Here is a 15310-nt window from a genome sequence, read left to right on the forward strand (position 1 = left end):
TGAGACTACCGAACGAGGGTGACAGGGAGATATAGAGCCACCGCCGCTGTGCTGTGCCCCTTTTTTGAGTTTACACACTTTTTTGGCGGGGGGGGGGCAAAAATGTTTGTAATTGTAAATATTTGTAGCAACAAGTCTCAAAATGGAGATGTTACTGGGCCTGCTTGAGCAAATCGAACTACGGGAGGACAGTGACAGTGACAGTTCATCATCATACAATGAACATATATATGATGGAGACTTCATACATTAGTTAGTCCAGCAGTACTGAGGACTAACTACTAGCTCTGTGTGCAGGGATTTCTCTTGAAAGATCGGAGGACTATATGTGGTGCCAGGAATTCAAATCCAGGTTTTTGCAAGTAAAACAAACAAGCACCTTACCCACTGTACTATCTTTCCTGCCCCATATAAACTTTCTCACTGTACAGCATCTCAGTGTTCTGTTTCCATTTTCATTTGTCTCTATATATTTTCCTAACTTCTACTTCACCTTTTTGTTCCATTATCTGTTCTGAAGAGTGGTTTCATTTACATGTGTATGTGAACTTCCAATTTTTATTTTCTTGCTTATGTATACTTTTTGCCACTGTGTTAAGATGAGATACTTGACGTAATTTTGATCTTCTTGAAATTTCTAAGAATCTTTTGTGGTCTGATGTGTGGTCAGTCTTGGGAAGTATTTCAAATGCACTTGAGAAGATTGTGATGCATAGAATGCCATATATATATATATAGCATTATATATGTGTGTGCGTGTATGTGTACTATATCAGTTTACACGTGTATTTTTGTTCTTTAGTGTTTTAAATCGGGCTGGAGCAATAGCACAGCGGTAGGGTGTTTGCCTGCGTGCAGCCGGCCCAGCCGAGCCAGGTTCGATTCCTCCACCCCTCTCAGAGAGCCTGGCAAGCTACTGAGAGTATCTCGCCCTCACGGCAAAGCCTGGCAAGCTACCTGTGATGTATTCAATGTGCCAAACAGAGTAACAAGTCTCACGATGGAGACGTTACTGGGCCTGCACGATCAAATCAAAGAACAACGGTAGCACAGTGCTACAGTGTTTTAAATCTATTTTATGATTCTCTGATCATTGTTGAAGCTCTTAACTATTAATATGTTTAGTTTTCCTCTATAAGTGCTTTGATGATTAACATATAAAAATATACAATTGCAAAAATAAAAATTTCCAAATAGGGGCTGTAGCAATAGCACAGCGGGTCGGGCGTTGGCCTTGCATATGGCTGATCCATGTTCGATTCCCAGCATCCCATATGGTCCCCTGAGCACCACCAATAGTAATTCCTGAGTGCAGAGCCAGGAATAACCCCTGAGCATAGCAGGGTGTGACCTAAAAAGACAAAAATTCCAAATATTTCTATTTATGTAATTACTATCCCCTTTATGTATAATGATTTCCTTGTTCTAATTTTAGCGTTTTAAAATTGTTTCATATAATTTAATGTTAGCTATTTGTGGGATTTGCTTGTTTGAATAAAACATCTTTTCCCTCATTTACCCTCAGTTTGTGTGTGTGTGTGTCTTAAGGGTGAAGTGTCTGTTTCCTTCTCCTGTTCAGGGAAACCTTTCCATCCTTTTTTCCACCAAGTACTTTCATAGTTATTTTTCTTTGCCCCGGAGGTCCCTACTGTGTAAATGTGGGGCCCTTATGTGTTCCCAAATATCATACAAACTACATATATTTATATTGATGCATATATATGTGGAAACATAAATTTAAATTAGAGCAGTTAAAGTCATATGTTTACAATAGTGTTAAGTTACCACATGTCACCACCCAATATATTTTTAACTACCTTTGGTGCCTTATTTCGGTGGTTTCCTTTGACACTTTCTTTAGAAATCACCTACTCATTCCTTTTACCTATCCATTCTTTTTGTCTGCTGTTAAACCCTCTGTTGTTTAGTTATTCTTCATCAGCATTGATCTATGATTGACACTTTATTATTTTTGTATCTGCATTGATGTTCTTCCTATATTCATTTTTGTCCTGTTTTTGACAGATACTATCTGGGCATTTGAAATTTTTATTGATATTTTATGAATAAATTTTATGAATATTGATCATTTCTGTTCACTTTTTGATGTTTTATCTCAATCTTTCTTTTGGGATATATATATATCTCCTCATTTTGCTTAAAACTATTTGTTTCTATTTATCAGACTAAAGTTATATTACAGTTAGTAAAGTAGATGTAGTGGCTTAGTGTACTTTTTTTTTTTTTGCTTTTTAGGTCACACCTATCAATGCACAGGGGTTGCTCCTGGCTCTGCTCTCAGGAATTACCCCTGGAGGTGCAGAGGGGACCATATGGGAAGCTGGGAATCGAACCCAGGTTGGCCGAGTGCAAGGCAAATGCCCTACCCGCTGTGCTATTGCTCCAGTCCCCACTTAGTGTACTTTGATCCCTACTTTATTTCTTGTTTTTTTCTCATATCTTTTTGATTCTATAAGATGCTTGATCTATTCTTCATAGATTCATGGTTAACAGTGTCCTAAGAAGTGTCTGTGAAGCAAGTATGTGAAATCTGTGAAGCTCTCTATGAACAGTTGGCTTCAGGTTGAATTGGAAATGGAATTCTCTCAGGTATCTCATTTATTTGAAGTATTTTTAGCATCTTAAGCTTTATTTAAACACTGCAATTCATAAAGTTTTTCATAATACAGTTGTTTCAGGAATTTAATGGTCCAACCCCAATCCCACCACAAGTATGACCTTCCCACAACCTATGTTCTCAGTTTCCCACTCATCCCAAGGCTGCCCCCTTAGAAGGCACAAAATAATTGACTTTATATTGCTTGTTAGAACAAAATGGCAAAGTATCAAAAAATATCCCAATAACAGAAATTTTGTGAAAATTGTTATATCCCACAATGGTATTGCTAAGTCATACTCTGAGGATTTACTAAGCAGGGATATGTCAGTTGAGTCTTCTGTTTTATTGTCTTTGCTCATTGACCTTTGTGGGCTTCTCAGCAACCTTCCCATTTTTGCTGTGCTCCTACTGGGCTGTTAGCACTGTGAGATTTGGAGGTGTCACATTTGCATATGTGCTCCAGGAACTGTAGAACTAGGATTATTCAGCAGTTTGGTGCCTCTTTGAGATTAGTTATGGAGCTAAGCCTATTATATGCTCGTGTCTTGTATCTCTTGGTCTTAGAAAGTCACTTCTGTGATATTTCTCCCAAACTCAATAATGAAAATCTAGTAATGAAAAGACATCACATAATCTCAAATCTGGTGCCCTCTATCAAATACCCGACATATTTTCTCTAAATATTTTTTTATTTTATAAAGTAGTTCACAATATTTGATTACATTTAATATTCAAACCAATCCCACCACCATTACAACTTTCCACCACCATGTTTTGGAGGTTTCCATCCCGAACCCCAACCCCTGCCCCAAAGCAGAACTGAAATAATATGTTTTGTATTGTTTGTTATGAAAAACCGCTGATAATGCACAAAAAAAGTTTCCTTAGAGGAAAGACTGTGAAGATTGTTGTTCTTCACTGAGGAGCCATTAAGTCCTTCTAAAAGAGATCAATAACATGTTGTTAAAGGTTGAGCCTTAGGGTTGGAGCGATAGCACAACGGATAGGGCGTTTGCCTTGCAAGAGGCTGACCCGGGTTCAATTCCAAGCATCCCATATGGTCCCCTGAGCACCGCCAGGGGTAATTCTTTTTTTTTTTTTTCAAGGCAAAAATGTTGGTTTATTGATCACAGCATATGATTGGAATCCAGAAATGTCAGAAATGAATGCTGATTTCACAATAAGTATTCACAGACACAGTTTAGCCATGAATTTCAAACACTAAATATCTTGACGTTGTGACCTCTAGGATATTGTCAAGCCAAGATTAGACTTAGGTCTGGGGTTCCACACCCGTGATGTCTCCTGTGCCAGTTCTCACAGAAAGACCTAGATGATCACATCTCCCAATGGTTCTGTCATCTCACAGTGTATTAATTCTGAGGTTCTGTTAACTTGATAGCACAACTTTAATTTCACAACTCTCTTATCACATTGTCAAATGCTCATTGGAAGTCAGATTCTAGTGATAGCTATCTATGGAAAATCATATGTATTTTAAAGTTTTAAGAAGATCTTTTTTAAAACCCCTGAGCTGAAATAAGATTAAAAGGTAGAGGCCCTTTTGCAAGGCTGTGATATTCTGGTTTCTACCATACAGATCTTCCACAGACCCCCAATGCCATATTTACTTCATGTTTACAACTCACTAAATTTCTCTTTACCTGATCACTGACAGAGTACATCACATGTGGAACAATTATATGGAACTAAACATTCTCATAAATAAAAAGTACATTTTTAGATGTGCACACCTTTTAAATTGTATGGTTGTGAAAAAGGGAATTATAGTTTAGAGATTATTGACCTAAAATGGATGATGCTTTTTTACTTGTGTTGAAAGTTTGTACATGTTTATGGAAAAGGAGATGATTCATTTTTCTTCAGCTGACAGTTCATCCCCACCCTTTTAATTGAATTTTATTATTTTTTAATGTAGATAAATTTATTTAGGCTCTTCCCTCATTTCCAAGGTGGTCATGCAGCAATTTAAATGACTATAATATTTGATATATCCGTACACAAAATTTCCACTCAATTTATAGTATCCAAGTCATTTTTGCCAGTTTTTTTGTGCCTCAAACTCTTTTTTTTTTAATTTATTTTTTTTTATTAGTGAAGCACCATGAGGTACAGTTGTAGATTTACAAATCTTTGTGCCTGAGTTTCGGTCATACAATGATCAAATACCCATCCCTCCACCAGTGCCCATTTCCCCCCATCCCCCCTCCCATCTTGCCTCTGTGGCAGGGCATTCCCCTTTGTTCTCTCTCTCCTTTTGGGTGTTGTGATCTGCAAAAGAGGCATTGAGTGGCAATCATGTTCAGTCCATAGTCTACTTTCAACATGCATTTCCCCTCCTGAGAGGATCCTCCAAACACCTTTCATTTGGTGTTCCCTTCTCTATCTGAACTGCCCTTTCCCCTAGAATATCCGGCTGGCCTCTAAGTTATGGAGTAATCCTCCTGATGTTGATCTCAGCTATTCTTAGGTATTGATCTCATATTTTGTTGCTTTATATCCCCCAGATGAATGCAATTTTTCTATGTCTATCCCTCTCTTTCTGACTCATTTCGCTTAGCATGATACTTTCCATATTGTACCACTTGTATGTAAATTTCATGACTTCATCTTTTCTAAGAGCTACGTAGTACTCCATTGTGTAGATGTACCAGAGTTTCTTTAACCAGTCATCTGTTCTTGGGCACTCAGGTTTCTTCCAGTTTCTGGCTATTGTAAAGAGTGCTGCAATGAACAAACAAGTGCAGATGTCACTTCGACTACACATTTTTGCCTCTCTGGGGTATATTCCCAGGAGTGGTATCGCTGGGTCAAATGGGAGCTCAATTTCTAATTTTTTGAGAAATGTCCATACTGTTTTCCAAAAGGGCTGAACTAGTCGACATTCCCACCAACAGTGAAGGAGTGTCCCTTTCTCGCCACATCTGCGCCAGCATCGGTTGCTTTTGTTCTTTTGAATTTGGGCCAGTCTCTGAGGTGTGAGATGGTATCTCATTGTGGTTTTGATCTGCATCTCCCTGATGATTAATGATGTAGAGCATTTTCTCATGTGCTTTTTTGCCATTCGGATTTCTTCTTTGAGAAAGTTTCTGTTCATTTCATTGCCCCATTTTTGGATGGGGTTGGATGTTTTCTTCTTGTGGAGTTTAACCAGTATTTTTTATATCCTTGTTATCAACGCCTTGTCAGATGTGTATTCGGTGAATATCCTTTCCCATTCTGTAGACTGTCTTTGTATTTTGGTCACTGTTTCTTTGGAGGTGCAGAAGCTTCTTAGTTTAAGATAGTCCCATTTATCTATCTCTGTTTTTACTTGCTCGGCCAGTGGCGTGGCATCTTTGAAAGTACCATTAGCCTCAATGTCATGGAGGGTTTTGCCAACTTTGTCTTCAATGTACCTTATGGTGTCTGGTCTGATGTTGAGGTCTTTAATCCATTTTGATCTTATTTTTGTACATGGTGTTAGGCAGAGTTCTGAGCCCATTTTTTCGCATGTAGCTGTCCAGTGATGCCAGCACAATTTGTTAAAGAGGCTTTCCTTACTCCACTTCACATTTCTTGCACCTTTATCAAAGATTAGATGATCATATGATTGAGGGGAGATGTCAGTGTATTCAACCCTGTTCCATTGGTCTGCAGTTCTGCTTTTGTTCCAGTACCACGCTGTTTTAATTATTACTGCTTTGTAGTAGAGTTTGAAGTTAGGGAGGTTGATTCCTCCCATTTTCTTTTTCCCAAGAATTGCTTTAGCTATTCGTGGGGGCTAATTGTTCCATATAAATTTCAGGAGTGTTTGCTCCATTTCTTTGAAGAATGATATGGGTATCCTTATACGGATTGCATTGAATTTATACAATGCTTTCGGTAGTATTGCCATTTTGACAATGTTAAGTCTCCCGACCCATGAGCAGGACATTTCCTCATGTCCTCTTTTATTTCCTGAAGTAGCGTTTTGTAGTTTTCTTTGTACAGGTCCTTTACTTCCTTAGTTAAGCTGATTCCTAGGTACTTGATTTTCTGGGGCACAATTGTGAACGGGATTTTTTTTTCATGTTGCTTTCTTCTCTCTCACTGTTTGCGTATAGGAAAGCCATGGACTTTTGGGTATTGATTTTATAGCCTGCAACTTTACTATACGAGTCTATTGTTTCTAGGAGTTTTTTGGTGGAGGTTATTGGGTTCTCTAAGTATAGTAGCATATCATCTGCGAATAGTGAGAGCTTGATTTCTTCCTTTCCTACCTGAATGCCCTTAATATCTTTTTCTTGCCTAATCGCTATTGCAAGTACTTCCAGTACTATATTGAACAGCAGTGGAGAGAGTGGGCATCCTTGTCTCGTCCCTGATCTTAGACGGAAGGCTCTCAGTTTTTCCCCATTGAGGATGATGCTTGCTGTGGGCTTGTGGTAGATGGCTTTAACTATGTTGAGGAAAGTCCTCGCTATACCCATTTTGGCTAGGGTTTTCATCATAAAGGGGTGCTGGACCTTGTCAAATGCTTTCTCTGCATCTATTGATATGATCATATGCTTTTTATCTTTTCTTTTGTTGATATGGTGGATTATGTTGATTGATTTCCGAATGTTGAACCATCCTTGCATCCCTGGGATGAATCCTACTTGGTCATGGTGTATGATCTTTTTGAATTACCCACCGGGGGTAATTCTTAAGTGCAGAGCCAGGTGTGACCTCTGTGCACCACCGGGTGATACCCAAAAAACAAAATTAATAAATAGATAGAATAAATAAAAATAAAGGTTGAGCCTTGTGTGCATATGTGTGTGTGTATGTGTGTGTGTGTGTGTGTGTGTAAAAAATTTTCCTCTTGACTTAATACAGAAATCCAGCAGCTTGGAGCAGAAAAGCAAATGGACTATGCATTAATCCGTGTCGTCTTGCCTGCCCGGAGGGGGAAAGGGTGTTGCTCACTTCTGCCCTCTCCACTCTGGAAAGAAAGATGGCGGCCGCACGGGAGCCTGGTGGAGAGCAGGTATGAGCCTGGGTGGGGGCGCGACTGAAACCTCATGGGAGGAGGGGGGCGCTCCGGCCCATCCTTCACGCCCTACCGAGGTCACCAGTTGCCCCCCACGAGCGGCTCTCCGGTATGGCCACAGCCCCAGAAGCACGGAAACCATCTCGTAATTATCTGACTCTCAGTAGTAATACTTCCAGGGTTAATAAATAAAATAGCAGAAATCCAAAACATCAAATCCAAAACAAATCCAAAACAAAAACAAAACAAAACAAAAACAAAACAAATCCAAAACATCATTTAACTCTTGAACCCAGCTGTAGAAAGCAAATCATTCCACAATGCTTTTTCAGCATGGCTGTTTTTTTGGGGGGGGGGGGTTAGGGGTAAAGTCTAAATAATAATGGTGCAACTTTTATCGAAACAATGAAGCTAGTCAAAGTAGATAGAGTGTTAACTAGAATTCACCTGCCCCATAGGCATTAGGGGGTTGAGGGTGGGGGTTTATTGGGGTTCTTTGTTGTGAAAAATAAGTATTGGTAAAGGGAAATGTGATTGATATCTGCATGACAGAGGCCTAAACCTGAAAGTTTTGTAACTTTTCCCACAGCGATTCAATAAATAAATAAATTATAAAAAATTTTCTTCTAAGATTTGTTGTCCCCTACTTTGAACTCCATTAAATGTGGTGCAGTACTCTTGGAGTATGGGTAGGTTGTGTGGTATGAAGTGTCAAGTATGCATCTGTGGTCGCACAGTCCAAGAATAGGTTCACTCGTGGGTGAGGCTCTGCTCGAGCATGTGGAAAGTGGCAGTGAGCATGGTAGAGGGTGAGTTCTGGAGGTTTTTAGCTGACGGGGTGGGGAGGAGTCTCACTTGCCCCCCTCTGGGGTGCTCCGAATGAAATAGCCTGGCATGGGTCTGGCGGCATGGTTATGGTGTGTGTCATGTTATGCTCCCTTCTGGGAGAGAAGCACATGTGACTGTGTGGTGACTGATGAGGAGATTATCTGGTGCCAGCCAGAGGTGGCTTATGGGTGTGACTGCTGATTTTCCAGAGACAGGGGGATATGGGTGAAGGATCCTTGTTCCTGGTCCCATTGAACGCAGAGTTCTCAGTCACAGAGTCCTGCATACCTGGGTTTTCTGGGGGCGGCTCACTCGTGGGTGAGGCTTGATTGGAGCATGTGGAGAGTGGCTGAGAGCATGGTGGCAGTTGAGTTTTCAAGGTTTTTGGCTGCTGGGATTGGGTCCCTTGGGGCAGGGAGGGGTCTCACTCCACCCCCTTCTGGGGCGACCCAAATGAAACAGCCTGACACGGGGTCCAGCAGCATGGTTTCTCTTCAAATACTGAGATCACAAAGATGTACACCAAGAATCTATCACAGATCGAAAGAGATTTAAACAATATGATTGACTGCAATCTGAAATCTCAAATCTGGTCAAGGACAACTTGCGAATACAAATTGCATCTGAAGTTACCAGTACTGTCATCTCAAATTAATGCCAATTTTGATAAATGCAGTTATGTAAGATGTTAATGTTAAGAGAAAAATGTCAAACTAACAGTTGTTGTTTTTATCCGACCAAAAGGAGATTTCATTCGTTTGTATAATTTCATTATAGAATTACAAGTTTCTTGCTGTGCCCCCAGTTCGTCAAAGTCGTTTGTTTACTGTTTGGTTTAGTGCTCATTGTCCCCAGATTGGCCAGTGTGTCAAAACTCCTTTGAAATATCTCCACTGTTCCATCATGTTTTTTTACACTTACCTATTATCAGGTCCAGTAAGGTATTCTAGGATCACCTTATACACATTTTCCCCTAAATTGAAAAGAGCTGTATTCCCCGAAGCTGGAGAACCCATTAGAGCATAAAAATTCTTAAAGAGTAAGATCTAGATGCTACGTGAATTAACTAATTGAATAAACTGGTGTGTGCACACAACAGAGTAAAATGAATCTGATAAAAACAATGAGGGTGAAGAAAATGAATTAGTACGTGGTGATTTAAGGAAATGTTATTACATTAAAACACAAGAGTAAAAAAGTGCATATAATTCATTACCTTCAATGTAATAAAGACGGGGAAAAAACTGCTACTGTGTGTTCTTGCTTCCTTTTTTAAAAAAGTGGACAGAATGGGGGCCAGGGAGATAGTATAGTGGGTAGCTCATTTGCCTTGCAGGTGGATGCCCAGCAGTGCATGTAGTCCTCTGAGCACTGCCAGAAGTGATACCTGAGCACAAAGCCAGGATAGAATCTGAGCGTTGCTGGTGTGGCCCTTAAGCAAAAAAAAGTAGACTTTAATAAGAAATTCATGAATGTTTATTGCCTCTATACTTTACCACAGGAATATTTCTGAGCTTAGGGAGAATAATCGTATAGTGGTCGGTCACGGCAGGCAAGGGGACATGACCATTTTAGGCCTCAAGAGCAATCAGACTCTGAGACATTTGGGTTCTGGATATCAGACAGTGAGAAACAAGTGATAATTCCTTGACCTGCATGCCTAGTTGGGTGTTCCAGATCTATGAGTGGAACACTGCTGACAAGGATTGAAGCTGAAGGATTTGAACTATGTTCTGGCTTCTGGCATTAGCTGAGGATGGAGCTTCATGATGAAGGGTTTTAAACTAATGTGTCTAAGATGTGGGGATGAATGGGACTAGCTTCAGACTTTTGGAAGAGATGATGATGAAGGCTTTTCTAGTGCTCTCCTCTCACACAGACCAGCATTGGAGAACTCAGTACCCAGTGACTCGCCCATACCTCTTACAAGGTTGGTGGTAGCCAAATAAAGATACATGTTCAGGTGTGAAGTGGTTTACATAATTTTTATTTGTATTTTTACTAATTACAAATTTTAATAATTTCCTCAATCCCATGTTGTTAATATAAAATATCATCATAAATAAAGTAAAATAAACAGTAAATTAAGGACTGAAACTTAGAAAACTCTCACAAACATTGAAAGAAAGCAATTGTTTCTCCATTTTTTTCAGGTCAGTGGGACGTTTCCTAGTGATTCTTTCATCTTCATATTCATGAAGGGGATGAAGGGAAGGTCAGAGCAACCCTGTAAATTCTGCAGGATTCAAAGCACAATGTTTTATGCATGGGATTTCTCCCAAACGTTTACAGCAGAAGCTCAACATTGACAGTATTGAATATAGTTGTAGGGAAAACTTAATGAAAATTGGGCTGTTTTGATCAGGTGGTGTCCATACAAAAGTAAGACACACCATAGCTCACTTGCTCTATCTGCCACATGTACAGAGAAGGACATCTGTCTGCATGCCAAGGAAATATTTGTAGTAGAAAGCAAGCCCTTGGCACCGTGATCATGGATTGCCAGTCTCCACAAACATGAAAAAATTCATTTATTCTGTACAATTCATAGATCCATGTGTTGTTTTACCATGGAAACTCTATTAGAAGATATAATTCTTGAACTGAGAGGCAGATAACATTATAAGACACTCCTAAAAATAGAACAGGTAGCTTTGGAATTACAAGTAAGGTAGAGACTGGAAAAGTTTTAAGGCATTTTCATTAATAGTTCTGGATTGCCTTTAAGAGTATGTTGGTAAGAAAGTGAACATTGAAAGTAATTCTAGTTTAGTATTGGATGTTACTGAAAAATTCAGGAAACATAATCCTCATTTTAAAGGTTTTGAAGAAACTGGCCAAATTGTGAGTCCCTGTGTTACACAGAAGAATGAACTTGTGACATAAGTGAAAATATTTAGATGAAAAGATAGGCAGGCTGTTAAAGGTGAGGCCTGTTTTCCCCTTCTTTGTTCAAGTATAACATGAGAGGAAGAAGATATTGAAGGGACTAGTTAGCATCCCTGCCCATATTGTGGAAAGCAAAAAGTCTATTCTGAAGAACAATGGCATGGCTGCACAGAGACCAGAAAGACTAGTTCAGTGTTGGGGAGGTCACACAAAGGTCCTCAGTTCAATCCTTGCATCACAACTCTAAGAAAAAAAAAATAAAGTCTCGTTTGGAATGAATGAACCATCTCAGCACAATCTTCCAGGTTGGACTGAAGGCAGGACAGTACTTGACAGCAGACTGGCAGATTTCTGGGAACCTGCAAGGGGACGAGAGCATGCTACCCGTCAAGAAGAAATAATGTCTCACAAAGATGACCCAGAGGTCAGCAGGCAGGTGTGACTCAGCATGTTCAGAGAGCAGAAGGTACCAGTAGGTCTCTCAGATAATCTCGGCACCAGGATCCACTGCCACCCCAGCCCCAACCCACAGAACCTGGTGTCACAGCATTCAAGAAGATTATTGGAAATCCTCAAATTTTCCATTTTAGGTAATAAGTTTACTTTGCGTTCATTGATTCTTTCCACTTTAGGAATGTGAATGAGAATTCTGTGCCTGTACTGCCACTGTAGTAAGTGACTCAGACATTATCTGAACCGGATTTTTTGTTTTAGGATAAAATGTTTTTCTAGTCTCACTACGCTTGATTTAGAGTATTTAAATGAGATTTTCAATGTGGAGTTACATCTTGGGAGTGGGACTGACAAGGTGAATATTTATAGTTAAAATATGAAATTTGAGAGACCAGAGGATTCACTCCTTCCCTCCAAACCCAATTCATTATGTTGAAGATAGTCCCCATGACATGAATTTTTACATGTCAGGGTCTTTAGTAGGTAAATGTTTTGAGTCATTGTGAGGTGTCCTAAGTAGTATATATAAGTATAATTTTCTTCTAGGATAAGGAGAGGCAGCAGAATGCACACACACATAACAAGCAACACAAAACAAATTATCTAGCATCTTCCTGTGGGGCAGGCTTGAATGGCGGGGGGAAAATTCAAAATAATGGTGATGGGAAGGTGTAATGGTGCTGAGAATGGTGTTGAAATCTTGAATATGATCAATTATTGTGAACTTTATGAAAACAATATTTTTAAAAAAAACACACACAGCCAAGAGACCTTCTGGAGACACGTGGGAAGAGGGGGGAGGGGGGGATGGAGAAAACCTGCCAACACAGTGGCTTTTACTTTGAGCACAAAGAACTATAGAACTGTGAGAAAATCTATTTCTTTAAGCCCTCAAGCATGTGCCACTTCATTATGACAGCCCTGAATAATTAAAACTCATGGCTAGTGCAGAAAGTACACCAAACCATAAGTCTTAGACCACTTATAAAGCGATTTTTGACTCTTATCACATTTGTGTGAGTAGAAGATGGAGCATTCCATCTTGATTTCCGCAATCTTCATAGCCGTGTGATAGGGAAGGTCTGGAAAGATGCTCCTGTGGCAGTAGTCGCACACCTGCTCATCTTCCAAGGACACTGAGTTTGCATTTTCATCTCCCAGAGCCGCAGCTGTGGCTGCTCCTCTCAACTGTTTCACCCATTTAAGCAAGAAATGCACTCTGTGCACTCTGTGTGGCCTTCTGTTGTCTAAGCTACAACTTACAAATACGGCCCATGAAGCCTATATACCTCTCAGGAGCCCCAAATCGTCCAGCACTCCCCCAGAGGGCACCACCATATTGCCTGGTGGAGGCAAGGATTGTTTACTATCGTGATTCAACAGCATCATAGTTTAGCACTTAGTTTAGGCCTTATGGTCTGACCTTCAATCAGTCTGAGAGCAGGAATTAAAAGAGATACCTCCGCAACCTTCGGCTTGGTGGTCTCATGGATCCCCTATAGGGTTCTCACTGTAGCCCTGGAGATGACGTGTACTGTCCATTTCCCTACTTGGACCATAATACCTAATGTCACTGGATTCTCTGAATCAGTGGCATAGCAGTGATATACCAAGGGTGCTGGGGGGGGGGGGGGGCGGTGAGAGGGGCTCTTGGAATCAAGGTAGATTCTGGTGGTGGGCACAGTGCACAGCACTGATCAGATAAAACAATATTTTTGGTTCTCTGATAGAAAAGAAATTATTTTAAATTGTGTTACAAGGTGTTCTTCATTTCAAGTCACTGTTTAATTTTAATTCTCTATGACATATTAGCATAGGCATGCAAGCTCTCTTCAATATTCACTTTATATTCTATATGTGTTTATCCTTTTATTTTTGACCTTTTTCTGTCTTAGAATCTAAAGTATATTCTTGGTTGTGCAGTTTTCTGTGATACAGAGGCTATTATGTTGAGTGAAGTCAGTCAGAACAGGGATAAATACAGAATGATCTCTTTCATGTGTGGGGTGTAAAGATACACAGCAAATTATCATCAGGGTCCAAAGGTTACACAGTGGGAGAACTAGTCCCACTTTTATGCGTATTTGGGTGGGGTGCAAAATTAAAAGGGAGGGTACTAGGAACATTAGGAGAGGGAGGGAGGTTCACTAGTCATGGGTATGTTGCTGGAATTATCACTTCACTTAATCACTTAATCCCCGTCATTCATCGATTTATTCGAGCGGGTGCCAATAACGTCTCCATTCATCCCGGTTGCGTGCTAGCGTAGCCCAATGGTATCTGTTCGTTCTAGGAACATGCAGAGCCTCAAACCGATCATTTAGGGTCTTGACGAAGAAGTCTGACCATCTTATAGGTGGGCGTCCACGTGATCTTTTGATGTCCCGTGTAATCCAATCAGTAATGGCTCTAGTCCAGCGGTTGTCTGTAAACCTCATTACGTGTCCAGCCCATCTGATTTTTGATGTCTTGGCAAATGAGACAGCGTCCCTGATTCTTGAGCATTGACGAAGATCAGAACTCCGGATCTATCTCTCATTTGAGTGAATCGTGATATTCCAAGCATAGTTCTTTCGATTCCTCTTTGGGAGACCCGAATAGCGTTCTCATCCTGTTTTCGTAGGGTCCAGGTCTCTGAGGCATATGTTAATGCAGGAAGAATAGTGGAATCAAAGAGATGTGCTCGTAGCTGGAGGTTCTTTGTCCTTTTAGTTATTTCTTCAATGCTCTTGAAGGCATTCCAAGCTGCTCTCTTCCTCCTGCGCAACTCAGGTGCCAGGTCATTCATCATGTTGATTTCTCGACCTAGGTATATATAACTGTTGCATTCGGAGATGGTGGTTCCGTTGAGAGCGAATGGAGCGTCAGGAACAAGGCTGTTTCTCATAAACATTGTCTTCTTAAGATTCAGCTGTAGTCCGACCTTTCCACATTCACGGTCAAAGTCGTTCAGCATTTGTGCCGCTTGGCTGATGTTTGGTGTTATTAGAACAATGTCATCAGCAAAGCGGAGGTGGTGTAGTTGCCGACCATCTATCTTCACTCCCATGTTTTCCCATTCCAGTCATCGCATGATGTTCTCGAGGGTGGCACTGAAGAGTTTTGGTGAAATGATATCACCCTGCCGAACCCCTCTCTTGATATGGATGATTACTTCTTTGTAGAATGGTGAGATTTTGGTAGTGAATCCGCAATAGAGCTCACGAAGGATCCTGATGTATTGAGTTTGTACGCCCTGATTGGCTAGGGCTTCCATGACCGCTTCTGTCTCAACAGAATCAAAGGCCTTCTTTAAATCAATGAACGTTAGACAGAGCGGCATCTTGTACTTTCTTTCTTTCTCGGGGTCTGGATGGGCTACCCCCACACTTCCATATACTCTTGTAAACACCAGAGTCCCCCCCCACACACACACAAACCACCTCTGGCTCAGTTATACAAGCTCATTTATCGGCGATGCTTCAGAGAGCTAGCAATAAATCTCAAAAGAGATCAGAAGCCACAGT

Source organism: Sorex fumeus, unplaced genomic scaffold (genome assembly GCF_029834395.1).
Source record: "Sorex fumeus unplaced genomic scaffold, SorFum_2.1 ptg000063l, whole genome shotgun sequence".
In the NCBI taxonomy this organism is placed as follows: domain Eukaryota; kingdom Metazoa; phylum Chordata; class Mammalia; order Eulipotyphla; family Soricidae; genus Sorex; species Sorex fumeus.